The following is a 13,497-nucleotide window of genomic DNA, read 5'->3' as shown; positions in this document are numbered from 1 at the left end:
CCCACCCTCCAGGCCCTGTCCTACTCCACGGCTGCAAAGTCCTTTGGAAGGGCAAGTGGGGCCCTAGAAATGGGGCGTGGTGGGGCAGAGGGCAGCAGAGTCTGCATCCTGCCCGGGTATCCTCCCTCCATCCAGTCTCCACTGATGATTTGCTTATCTGTGAGTAAAGGAACCAAGGTCATGTTCCAAGTGGTCCGGTGTCTCCTCAGCGGCCGGCACGGTGCCCTGCTGAGCCCGGAGGCAGGCAGCCTGTCGATGCAGCCCACTCACAGGGACGCACAGCCCTCTAGTCTGTATCTTGAGAACAGGAGGCGCTGGCCCCACGCAGACTACCCTCCCCTCCTCACCTCTGGTCCCAGAGAGTGTCCCCCGACACAGCTTGATGGTGAGCAGGGATCCTGCCTCTTTACCGTCCCCTCACCCTGGATCTCAGGGGCTAAACTGCTACATCACGGCTGTGCTGAACACGGGGCCGATGCAGCAAAAAGGAAGAAAAACCAAAGGGCTTTTTCAGAATGTTCACAGATTCTCCCTAAGCCCTCAATTATAAACTCGTTAAAAATGGCCTTGGCCTTTCCTGGTGGAGGTGGATGGGGCATGGGGTAAGAAGGGAAGTAGATCCAACACCGAGTGGCAGTGAGCCCTATTCTCTTTTCAGAGGCTCCTGATACCACCAAAGCCCAGTTGGGGACAGTTTCAGGAACACGGGGTCTTTGCTCCACCCAGAAGCTTCTGCAGCTGTTGAGACACCTCTTTGTGGGTGGGGGGATATTCCAGATGTGCCCTTGGGGACAGAGGCAGGCCCTTAAAGTCCTCTAGGAAGCTAGCCACCACCCCTAGATCCTTGTGAGAGAAGGGGCTGAGCTGTGGAGGGGCCCAGATCACAGATTCTCCTCCCCCCTCCCATCTGTGCTCACCAGGCAACCCCCCTGCTCCTCCCCATCCAGTCTTCCCATCCCCCACCCCGGGGCAAGGAGCCCCAGGTTCTGCACCCTGCCTCCAGCAGGGGTGCACCTCCCCATCCCTCATTACGATGAAGCTGTCACCGGCTGCCAGTGCCTGCCTTCCTGGGACCTTCAAAGCCAGGAGTAGCATGAAATATGCAGCCGCCTTCCTGGCTTCCAATTCCCGCTCAGCCCCCCCACCCCCTAATGGCTCTGTGCAGATTAAACTTGGATGTTACAGCTCTGGCTGAGAACATCCAACACTTACATTCTCCAGAAACACTGGAGGCCGCCTCTGCCCCTAGGCAAGAGGAGCTCATTCCCCGGGTGTCTGTGGCGCCGCCCCTCCAAGCCTCCCAAGACAAGCTCCCCCTGAGGCCATCTCCTGGCTGCCAGTGCACCCCTTAGACTGAAGGCTCCCTACAGGGCCAGCTAGGTTTTTGCTGAAAACAGCAGTGGTTCTCCAAGTGGGGTCCCTGGACCAGCTGCATCAGCATCGCCTGAGAACTTGTTAGAAATACAAATTTGCAGGCGCTACCCTAGATTTATTGAATCAGAAATTAGGGGCAGGTCTCAGCAGTTTGGGGATTAGCAAGCCCACTGGACAATTCTGATTCAGGGTTAGGCCTGAGAGCAGCTGAACTAAAGACCTGCTCAACCAGCATCCAGTCACCCTTGACAGAGAAAGCTCCCTAGAGCCCCAGGGCTGTGCTAAGGCAGGCGGGGAAGAAAGATACCATGTCCCCTGCACCAGGCTGGCTGTCCGTGGCCAGTATGAGAGGCAATAATCAAGGACCACTGCAAAGCCAGCCTGAGGATCCTGGACAGAGAGGGATAGCCAGATGCTACAGGGAAAGAAGGTTCTATGGAGGAGGGGAATTTAACTAATTGGGGCCAAGAATTTTTTTTAAAAATACATTGAGACCAAATGCAAATCAGAATCATAATGAGATATCACCTCACACCTATGAGGATGGCTACTATTTAAAAAAACAAAGATGAAAGCAAAATTTAAAAAAAAAAACAGAATAACAAGTGTTATGGTAAGGATGTAGAAAAATTGCAACCCTACACCCAGCTGGCTGGAAATTAAAATGGTGCTACCACTATAGAAAATAGTATGGAAGTTCCCCCTAAAAACTACAAATAGAACTACCACATGAGCCAGCCATCTCACTTCTGGGTATATATCCAAAAGAACTGAAGCCGGGCCCCCAAAGGGATATTTGCCCATCCATGTTCACATCAGCAATATTCACAACAGCCAAGGTGTGTGGAAGCAATCCAAATATCCACTGATGAATGATCAGGTAAATAAAATGGGGTGTATCATCCAATGGAGTATTATTCAGCCTTAAATAGGAAGAAAATTCTGACACATGCTGCAATATAAATGATCTTGGAAGACCTATGCTAAGTGAAATAAGCCAGTCACAAAAGGACAAAAACTGTCTGACTCCACTTATATGAATGAGGTACATAGAGCAGCCCGATTCCCAGAGAAATCTGGGATGGTGGAATGGTGGCTGACGGGGATGGGGAAGAGGGAATGGGGAGTTGTTGTTTAATGGGTGTGGAGTTTCAGTTTGACAAGATTAAAAAGTCCTTGAGATCTCTTGAACAATAATGTAATTATAATTAAAACTACTGGACCATACCCTTAAAAATGGTTAAGATGACAATTCTGTGTTATGTGTATTTTACTATAATCTTTTAAAACTTTTAAGTAATAACTGGAGCTGAAATGTGGACAGGGGGATCCCTGGGTGGTGCAGCGGTTTGGCGCCTGCCTTTGGCCCAGGGCGCGATCCTGGAGACCCGGGATCGAATCCCACGTCGGGCTCCCAGTGCATGGAGCCTGCTTCTCCCTCTGCCTATGTTTCTGCCTCTCTCTCTCTCTCTCTCTCTCTCTCTCTGTGTGTGTGACTATCATAAAAAAAAAATGTGGACAGGAAAGGGGACGATAACTCCAGCAAGCCTCAAGTGTGCATGCGTCCATTTGCCCACATACCCTCCACCTGAGAGAGGAACAGAGCAGCATGACCATCCCATTTTAGGAGGAGATGAGCCAGAGAGGAGGGGTGATTGGCCAAGGTCTCAACACAGTGAGTAGAGAGCTGGGGCTGGGGCTCAGCTCCTGACCCCAAGCTGGTAAAGAACTCTCGTAATAAAGAGTTGCCAGGCGGTGGGGGGGGGGGGGGGGCGCCCCGGTGGCCCAGTGGTTTGGCACCACCTTCAGCCTGCATGGAGCCTGCTTCTCCCTCTGCCTGTGTCTCTGCCTCCCTCTCTCTCTCTCTCTCTCTCTCTCTCTGAAATAAATAAATAAATAAATAAATAAATAAATAAATAATAAATAAATAAAATCTTAAAAAAAAATTGTCCGGGCCCTGGAAGCTGCAGGCCTGCGCTGTGGCCGACTCTCAAGGAGCTGAGGGTGGTATTGCGGGGCCCTGGGGTTGGGCTGGAGGGGTGAGACCATGGTGTACATCCTGGTATTGTACCTGCTGTTCCAAAAAATCATTAACAGCCCTCCTTTCATTTTCAGCAATGTCGCAGTTTGGAAGGCAGGTAATATTCACCCCAACTATAAGTCACTAGAAAATAAAGGAGCAGAGAGTGGAATGGAATTTGACAGGAAAGAGGAAACAGCCCAGCTTCTTGGGGAGAAGAGGCCCTACAAGGATCTCAGAAGGCCCCTCTGACTGTGAGCAGTAGATCCAACTGAGAAAGGAGGGAGGGGACAGAGGCTGTGGTCTGGGTCAGTAGACTGGGACACATGGGCGTTCCTGGGGATGCCCAAGGAACATCACATACCTTCTTCTGGCTGCCATGCTCCCCCAACCCCTTCTCCATCTCACCCCTGGGCTCTCCACGTGGAACACAAGAGCAGACCCCTCGGTAGGAACTGGCCATGGGTTCTCTTCCCCCTCAAGCTTTCCCCAGTGCCTGGCTTTGGGCCAAGGCAAAGTCCAGACCATCCTATCAGCCCATCTCGGCCTGGGCCAGTCTCTCTCCTTCAACACCCCCTTAGTCCCCAACTCACCCCTCCTGACATTACAAAAGCCCCATGTCCTCACCCCTGCAGCTGTTCCTCCAAACCTTTCTTCTCTAGGACCCTCTCCTTCTAACTTTCCCAACTTCACCAGCGCATAGCCAGAGGCTTATATTTTACTCCAAGCAACTCCACCCGGTATCCTTGCAATCTGACCTCTCTGAGCCTCCAGTTTCTCAGCTCCAACAGGGACTACACCCCCCACCCAGAGTGCTGTGAGGCTTCAATGGGATGAGCACGTGAGGGGCCTCTGGATGGTAGTATCACGTCTGATACTTCCTGCAGCCTTCAGCACTCCTCAGCATTTACGCACAAACCAGCCACCTGCTTTGCCTCTGTGAGAGTTCCCTCCTCCATGAGGAGTACCCTGCTCTCTTCTTCCTCCCCCACACAGCATGCACAATGGACTAGAGGCTTGAGGAGACCGGAGTCAGAGACACACAGCAGGTGGAGAGCAATGGGCAGGAGCCACGGCCGGCCCACCTCTGTCCTTTGCCTTTGCAAAGTGATAACAATGTCTTCTCCAAAGACTTCCCCCCACTGAGGGATGTTGCCATTGCTAACTTTGACATGAATTTTCTGATCCTTGGCAGTGAGGGAGGTTGGAGCACATGGCCAAGTTCCAGTGCCTGCCACAGATGCTCAGCCATGTTTATAAGGAGGGAGAAGGGAGGAGGGAAGGAAGAGCCAGTCTGCACAACCCCACATTTTTAGAGCTCTGGTTCAGTCTGAGATGAGGGTGAGGGGCGAAGTGAAATGCTAGGGTTGAGGTTACCCCTGAAGGGAGCGTTAAGATTCATCTTAGGAAAAGGACAGGGTTGGGCTGAACCTCAGATTTGTATTGGCTTCCGGTGTGAGTTCTGTCTGGCTAGAGCTCTGGGTAAGAGGAGCTCCAGGGTACAGGCCATGATTATTCCTAGCACTAAGACTTGAACTAAAATTCATCTTAGAGTTAGATATGTCTGAGGACTCTGGGATTTGTAGTAGGGGATCAACGCTATGGGCTTGGGCAGCAGCTCTGCGGGTGACAAGCTGTACAGTGCCAGGTGGGTCTGAGGCCAGCACCGTGGACAGCTCCAAGGAAAGCGCCTTGGTGAGCAAAGGAGCCCCTGAGGTGTCCCCACCTGCCTTGCCCCACCATCCCCTCCAATGACATCATGGCTCTGACCTATTTACCCAGTACTGACCCCTGAGAAGACCAAGATAGCAACCATATCCTCTCAAAGAGTTTGTGTCTCCCATCTTAGGGTCTTTGCCTTTCCTTCAGAATCATCAGACCCTACATCCTCTGGGCCTGGAATCTAGATTTTAACTGAGAAACCTCTGGTTTGGGCCATTACAAGATGATCATTTTCCTAAAAATCAAAGTTTTCCAAATTCTACTCTTGATAGCCAGATTCTCTCTACTCTGATGACATAACTCATTCCTCTGATCACTCTTCCCCACAGGAAAATCAGAGAGACTCCCCCCAAGTCTTTTCCTCTTATCTTATTTTCCCCTCATTTCCTGAGCCCTACGGGGTAGGATGGGACCCAGGTGAGGCCCTCAGTTAGGTGCACAGTAGAGAGCCCACAGAGGCAGGCAGTGTGCAAGGGTCCAGATTTCTACCCACTACTGGCCAGACTAAGAGCTGCTCTCCCCCTCTACAGCCCCAGACACCTCCATCATGGAAAAAATCTATATGGAACAGGGACCTGTTGAAGGACCCCATATGCTGTATCTACCAGCTCCTGGCCCTGGGAGATCCCAGAGAAAACTTCAGAGGTCTTCGACCTCAGACTGCCAATCCACCCCCACGGAGTTAGGGGTAAGGTCACTGACATGAACTAAGCACCTATTATTTGCCTACATGAACTCACTGAATCATCAAACCAACCATGCAGATTCGTGGGTGTGACCATCCCATTTCTACAGATGAAGAGACTGAGGCTCACTAGCAAATAGTAAATCTGGGATTTGAACCCAGGTCTGCTGGCCCAAAACCCATACTTTTTCCACACCACGAACTATGGTTGTTAAGGAGGCCTTAAAATCAACGTAGGGACAAGAACTCTTTGCCTTCTTGTCAGATAACCTCATAGGGTCACTAAATCTGGCACGAGTGTGGCCTATCCGTGTGCCCTGGGTGTCCTGAGTCTGGGAGAGACCTCAGAAGAGATCCAGAAGGTGATCCCCTTCTGGGCCCAGAAGCTTCTGTGGGCTACCTCCTAGTGGGCAGTAGGTTCGCACGATGGTCATGCAGTTAAGTGGTATGGTTTCTTCTGATCGCTTCTCCAGGGAACAGATGTTCACATGGTATAGATACAGCCTAAAATTATCCCCTAGGGAGGGGAGGTAGAAAGGTCTATGAGCCCCTGAATGTAGCGCTGGGGATCTATCCCATTCATCCCTCGGTGGTCACTGGGGCTGGGGGCAAAGGTGTTCCTCGAGAGCAGGAAGGTACAAGTCTGGGAAGGCTCTGGGGGAGCAGCGAACGGAGCCTGGCTCCCCTCCTGTCCCTCTGTAGTAATTAACAGGCCTTTGTTCCTGTCCCTGATCTCGTCTGGCAGAGCCTTAATCATCCTCTTCCCTGCAATGAGCAGCCTTCTCATTAGGGCCTTAAGAACCTCTATTATAAACATGTAAATGGAACTCAACGAGGAGGGAAATATTTGACTGCTCCAATTTCCTTTGTGCTGCCGCCAGCTTTGGGCTGCGCACGCCTGTGATTTCACTGCTCAGCAGCCCAGCGCCAGCACGATGCCCCTACCGCCCTGTCACACAGCTCCATCTTCTCCTATCGGAATTTAATTACCTTCTCTGGTGAATGTTTGGAGAACCTCTCTCCATCAATTGATTCTGAAGTCCGATTTTTATTCCAAGATACTTAATGGCACTTGGGCTGATGGCAGCCTGGGAGCAGGTGGACCGGGCGTGTGGGGAACGCTTTCACAACGGGGTTAGCAAGGGTCATCGGAGTTATTCCCCTGCCTCCGAGCAGGTCAATATTTCAGCCAGAGAAGCACACTCCTGAAGGTCTGGACTGGAAGTTCCTCTTGATGTCTGCCTGACACTGGATTTTTCCCCCCCATTTTAGTCCTTGATGAAAAAGGAAGAGCACTATTAGGTAGAAAGCTGATCCAGGGCAGCCCGGGTGGCTCGGCAGTTTAGCGCCGCCTTCAGCCCAGGGTGTGATCCTGGAGACCCAGGATCGAGTGCCACATCGGGCTCCCTGCATGGAGCCTGCTTCTCCCTCTGCCTGTGCCTCTGCCTCTCTCTGTGTGTGTCTCTCATGATTAAATAAATAAATCTTTTAAAAAACAAACCAAAAAAAAAGAAAGCCGATCCATTGCCTAGGAAAGCAGCTGATGATACGATCAGCATTTCCTTCCACAGCTATGATGGCTCTTCCCTGTCGTGGGCAAAATGGAGACTCACTCCCTGGGGGCCCAAGAACCCCCACCCCACCCCCTCATGCTGAGTCTTTCGTGCAGACGTCTTCATATGCCTGAGTCCTCTTTTATGCTAGAGATGCCAGAGATGCTTGTCCCCACTTGCCTTCTTTCTGAAGCTTTGTCCAATCTACATTTCCTTTCATTCTTCAAAACCCAGATCATTTCCCCTTCACAAAGTTGTCCCATACCATTAAGCCATATCCATCCCCCCTACCACCACCAACTTCAGAGCACACTGTCTGCTGCTATTTGTCCATTTAATGGGTGTCACCTGTGCGACAGGTCCCTGTTGACCCTTAGCTGGTCACATGAATAAGTTGCATCCATCTCCCCAATTTGGATGAATTACTCCAAAGTGTCTTTCCTGGAAAGTGGATACTGTGTCCCCACAGCCCTGAGCACACAGCCTGGAACAGCCTACCACCAGAAAACTAGGTCGCTGAGTTGGCTGGTAGGTGGGGAGATGCACTGATATACTGGTTAGAGGATTGCTAGTTATGAGGTGATGGGTCAGTGGATGAGTAGGATTATGGTGGATGGACTGGTTAGAAGGTTGCTGGGGTAGTGGGGTAATGGGAGCATGAGTGTGCCAGTTACGATCCTACTGCCTGTCTTCTCCTGATTGCCTATGATCATGGCTGGACCCATACATTTCTCCTTGACCAGCTGGCTGTGTTAAGCTTTGTCTAAGGGGCTAGAACACTGCGGGATGAAGGGGCTTCTCTTCCAGGTCCCCACAAAGAGGCGTCCTTCAGCACACTGCCTCCTCCACACAGCACACAGCACCCCTTAGAAGGCAGCTTTCTAGAGAGTTCAGTGGCACCTCAGCAAATTCTCCTGCCATCCAGTCAGTGGGCCTTGCTGTACCTTCCTTTAATGGGGTCATGATGTCAGCCCTGGGTGTGTATATGCAGGGGAGGCTCTTTGGGATTCATCGCTCCTTCTGATGCTCTGCCTCAGCCCCAGGGGTAGTGGCCATTCTCCATATCTGCTATTCCTATGTTTCTTTCTCTTTTTTAAAGATTTTATTTATTTATTCATGAGAGACACAGAGAGAGAGGCAGAGGGAGAAGCAGGCTCCCCAGAGGGACTCGATCCCAGGACCCCGGGATCACAACCTGATCCAAAGGCAGATGCTCAATCACTGAGCCACCCAGGTGCCCTGGTTCCTAAGTTTCATTAGAGGAGGGAGACAATCCCCTGTTACAATTAGTAGGTAAACCTTAGTAAGTTACCTCCTGTTATAGTTAATAATTTTTTATCTTAAACCTTTCTTGCAAATATTACTGTATGGTTTCTAGCTCCTGATTGGACAGTGGGGTAGTGGTTGATTGGTGAGCTAGTTGAGCCAGTTGGTGGGGTGATAAGGTGGTGGAAGAAAAGGTTGGTGGACTGGTTGGTTGGTGGGTGGGTTGGTAGATGCATAGAAGATTGCTGGGTTGGTGGTGTGGCATGGTGTAGGGTCATATGTTGGTTGGTGGTTGGTGGGTTGGCTTGTAGGATAATGGCTTGATTTGCAGGTTGGTGGATTCAGGGGGTTGATGGCTTCACTGGAGTGTCAGCTAGTAGGTCAGTTCTTTAGGATATAGGATTAGCATCGTGTCAGAGGGAAAGATAAGCCCCAGGGAGGCCCTTACAGTGTCAGTGAGTCTCAGTATCAGTATCTGCCTGACCCAAAGGGGCCCAGCCTTCCCCCCAAGCTGGAACCTTCACAGCCATGCCATGATTACTGGAACAGCTCTGCAAAAAGAAGCAGCAGCCTGACAAGGAGGCTGCTGGCGAACACAGAAAGCGGCCCTAGGGGATAACAGGCATTCAGGCTGGCCTACATCCTTCTACCAGCCCATGCTGGGTCCCCTCTGCTCGTACAGGCTCTGGCAAAGCCCCCCAAGCTACCATCTGATTACCTAGCCCCCAGAGGGCTTTCCAGAATGGGGACTGAAATTCATTGTCCTTCAGGATGGATTTGTGTCTCTGCCTCATGAAATTTCTGAAGACACTGACCCCAAGGCATGGACATCCTTCAGGTGATGGGCCACCCTTCTACCCTATCCAGATTGGAATTTTTCCAGCACATTCCCCTACCATTCTGTCCACCAGAACTCCCAGACCCCCTTCCTCTGTTCAATCCCTGCCACCCGCATTCAGCTCTCCCTCTGCCGCACCAATCCATCTCACATCTCCCTCTTCTGGATTGTTCTTGAGACTAGGCTGAAACCCAGCAAGGCTAGGTCCCCTTCTCCACAGCCCTCCCTACTCCCTAACCACCCCCCTAGGTCCCCACCCCAATGCCCTGTAGGTGGCCTGGCCCACACCCCAGACAGAGCCACCAACACATTTCCAAATTGCATCTTTCAAGAATCAGAAAAACAGATTTCAAAAGGAAATTGCTTTTTCCCCTGCTCAGTCTAGATGGACTACTTGTTACTTGCACTTTTCCCTCCCTCACAATCTCAGGGAAAAATGAGATCATGTCTAAAGCTTTTCTCTGTGTTGGGGCCAGTCATTATCCCTCCTGAGGCCTGTAGGCATCAGAAAAGGCCACACCCTGGGGGGGGCGGGCAGGCACCCCAGCTTCCAGCCCTGTGGACAGGCTCTATTTCCAGAGCCTCCCAAGCCCATAGGCCAGGCCCCAAAGAGGCAGGGGCAACACAGATAGAGGTAGGGGGCTCAGAGGCAGAGAGCAGGGCTGAGTTGGGACAAATCTGTGAAGTGGCAGGTTGGCTGTTTCCCAATGCACAACCCACCTCCACCCCCCTACTGTATTCATAAGCTCACATGCTACCACCACCCTGCTGGCCCTTTCCAGGGCTTCTCCAGTCACTGCCCTGTGGGCCCACTCCCCATCCCACCCCAGCCTCAGGTTAAGGCAAAGCACCTAATTATCCCCATCATGCAAAGAGCACATGTGCCAGGCCTCTGAGGCCTCAGGAGAGCACTGGCCTGATCCAGCAGGCCCAAGTTCCAGTCCTGCTCAGAAAGCTTCTTCCCCCCCTCTCCACCTCCATCTCCTCACCTGGACGGGGTAGGCTGAGCCCTACACTACAGCTCAGAGGTGAGGTCAGCTTTGATGCAATGATGCATGGCAAGCACCTGGGAAAGTGACAGCCTCGTATTTCCTGACCACTTGTGTCATGCCACACACTGTGCTGAGTGTCTGAAACACTTGGTCTCATTTTGTCTTCACAAGAACCCTGCAGGTAGGTCTGTTGTCATCTCACCTGAAAAGGAGGTATCACAGTTCAGAGAGGCAGTGGAACTGCCTAAGATCACACAGCACACAAGGCACAGAGCCAGGCCTCAAGTCCTCGTTCCTGACCTTCATGCTGTCAGGTGCTATTCTGTATTTTTTAAAAGAAAGCCTTTGGGGAAACTATCATTCAAAGGAATAAGTGAAAGATGAATTTCAGACTCTGCATATATGGAGGAAATACAGGGGTGGGAAGAAACATCTAGAATTCTTAAATTACAATAATAGTGGCTAACACTTGCTGAGCACTGACTATATGCAAGTACTCTTCTGAATTCTTCATCATATAAATTATCTAATCCTTACAACAATCCTGTGGGATAGGTACTATTTTTTCTAATATGCAGATGGGGAAACTGAGACACAGAGAAGCCACAGAACTTGTTCAAAGGCACATGACCAGTTGGCCACTACGCCTTACACCCCCAGTGCTGGCACCAAGGAAGCTGCCTCCCCTACTGTAGGCTCCTCTTCTTAAACCCAGGGGGCAGGGGAACCATGGAGTGAGGTGGGGCTAAGGGTCAGAGTGAGAACTCCAGATCCAGGGAGGGTGGGCATGCCTCTGCCTCTAGCTTTCAGGCCAAAGTCCCCTGCTCTCTTGGTCACACCTGCTCCCCTACCCTCAACTGTCTGGTTAGTGTGGCACAAAGCCAAGGTACTGACGGTGGCAGGGAGGGTTCAAGGGAGAGAGACATAGGCATGCCTGTGGCACACGGCTGTTTGGGCAGCACCTCTGCCTGGTTCCTTCCACCCCACACCCCACCCCAGCCATCCAACCACGCCACCTTGAGTGTCCCCTGCTTCTGGCCCTCTGTGCCAATTGCTCCTGCCTCCCCCATACGCATCCATCCCTTCTGGCACCAAACTTCGGATGCAGGGGTCGCCCCAGCCACTGTGATAGGAGGCCAACAGCCAAAGGGGCAGTGACTTTATCTGCAAATGAGGCTGTGAAGTCCAAGACTGTCTAGGCAGGGCCAGGGAGAAGGAACTTATCAAGAGACAGCAGACTGGTGATAAAAGTCTGTCTGAGGCTGATCAAATCATGCTGACTCTTAAAGAGGGCCTGTCAGGAGGAGTAGCAACAAAGGACTGTCCCCCCACGCAGGACGTCTGTCACCCTCCTCTTGTTCTCTCTGGGGTATTTTCCATCTCTACTCCGTCCTCTGGTCAGAGCTAGCCCTGCCCCAGCCCCCACCCCACACACACCTCTACAGGCATCCACTATGCTGCCACAAGATCTTGAAGCACTTTGAAAGAAAGCATCTGCCTTCAGGTCAGGTCATGATCCTGGGGTCCTGGGACTGAGCCCCGCATAGGGCTCCCTGCTAGTGGGGAGCCTACCTCTCTCTCTCCCATCCTCCCCTGCACTGCTCGTGCTTGCTCTCTCCTTCTCTCAAATAAATAAAATCTTTTTTAAAAAATAAGATTAAACATATAAATGGACCATTTCCTCAAAGCAAAAGAGTGGCGGGGCCTCATCTTCAGCCACGGGATGGGGAAGCTGGTCCACAAGTGACACAAGGAGGAGGCAGGTGGCAAAGCCCCAGAGATGGAGGCGATAGTGTTCACAGGTAGTGTCCGAGAGAGACTCCAGAGAGAGACCTGAGAAAACCTGGGTCCCCAGCAGCTTCTCAGACTTCTGGGCCAGAAACATTCCATTTTCTATTAAAAACAGTTGAGACACAAGGAGAAGAAAAATAGAATAACAAGGTGAGCTCAGAGGGGCAGCTTTAGTACTCAGAAAATTTCACAAAATTAGCGCTGGGCATGGGGGCAGCCAAAACCATTCCCAGAAGGGAAGACTAACAAGATCTGTGACGAGCCCCTTAGGATCCGTGAGATAAACACTTAGCACAGGAAAACAGGAGGTGTTGCCCTATTTTATTCATTGTGGTCTCCACAGCATGTGGGATGGGATCCGGCACATAGTAAGTGCTCAATAAATACACTGAATAAATAAATGAATGAACACTGGTGTCTCAACACAAGCTAAGGTTCTTCTGGTACTTAGGCCTGAGGACAAAACAGTATCATCTGTGGGCTGTCCTAAACGGGCCATGGAGTAATGTGGTGGGGAATTCATTCATTCATTCACTATTCATTCATTCATTCACCCCGCTAGCTCCTGCTCATGAGCACAACTCTAGCACAGATCAGTGAACGAGATATAGAAATCCCTACCCTCAGGGAGCTTCCACTGCATGGCAGGAGACAAACGGTGAAGAGACATAGCTGAGTCACTGGTCTGGTACAAGGGGACACGGATCAGGGAGGAAAAAGATGGTTGAGGGATGGGCTAGAGTGACATTTCCGCAGAGACTTGAGGGAGGTGACACAGTGTGCCAGGAGGCCACCTGGGGAAAGTAAGAGCTCAGAGGCCCCAGGTGGAGCCCGCAGGCATGTGGGGTCAAGGTGGCCAGCACGCATGAGCCAGGCACGAGCTGGGAAGGCCGCAGAGCAGCTGCGGCCAGGTGGGGTCAGAGTGACTGTGCTGAGCAGAGACCGCAGAGGGACATGGGCAGGGCAGGAGGCCGTGCAGAGGCCACACACAGAGTGGGCACAGACAGGGTGGCAGCAGACGGTGGAAGTGCTCGGATTCCAGATGGATTTGGGGGTTTAGCAGGCAGGATGTCCTGATGGATCAGGGATGGGGTATGAGGAAAGGAAGGGAGTGGGGTGTCTCGCAGGGCCCTCAGGGAGCCTCCACACCAAACACGGGGGATTTGGGGGTTTGGTGCATGGCTTCTCATCCCCTCCACCCACGGCACAAGCTGTGTTCAGAGCAACCCCCCAGACTGGGCTCAGCACAGGAGACG

General features: G+C 51.7%; 1 long non-coding RNA gene across 16 annotated transcripts in view; it reads right to left on the bottom strand.

Annotated features, from left to right (window-relative positions):
• Positions 1-13,497, bottom strand: part of LOC140631111 (uncharacterized) — a 167,494-nt gene that overhangs the window by 40,649 nt on the left and 113,348 nt on the right. Inside the window, exons 12-13 of one of the 16 annotated variants that reach the window (XR_012028760.1) lie at positions 10,448-10,652; positions 6,853-7,075 (exon numbers count right to left, since the gene is read on the bottom strand). The exons of 14 other annotated variants lie outside the window; for them this stretch is intronic. This is a non-coding gene — a long non-coding RNA (uncharacterized lncRNA). Of the gene's footprint in view, positions 1-6,852; positions 7,076-10,447; positions 10,653-13,497 lie in introns of those variants that run through there. One more of the 16 variants, XR_012028753.1, reaches the window with a different exon arrangement.

Source organism: Canis lupus, chromosome 3 (assembly GCF_048164855.1).
Source record: "Canis lupus baileyi chromosome 3, mCanLup2.hap1, whole genome shotgun sequence".
Classification (NCBI taxonomy): Eukaryota; Metazoa; Chordata; class Mammalia; order Carnivora; family Canidae; genus Canis; species Canis lupus.
Note: the sequence above shows the minus strand (reverse complement) of the source record. Positions and strands in the feature narration are given on the sequence as shown.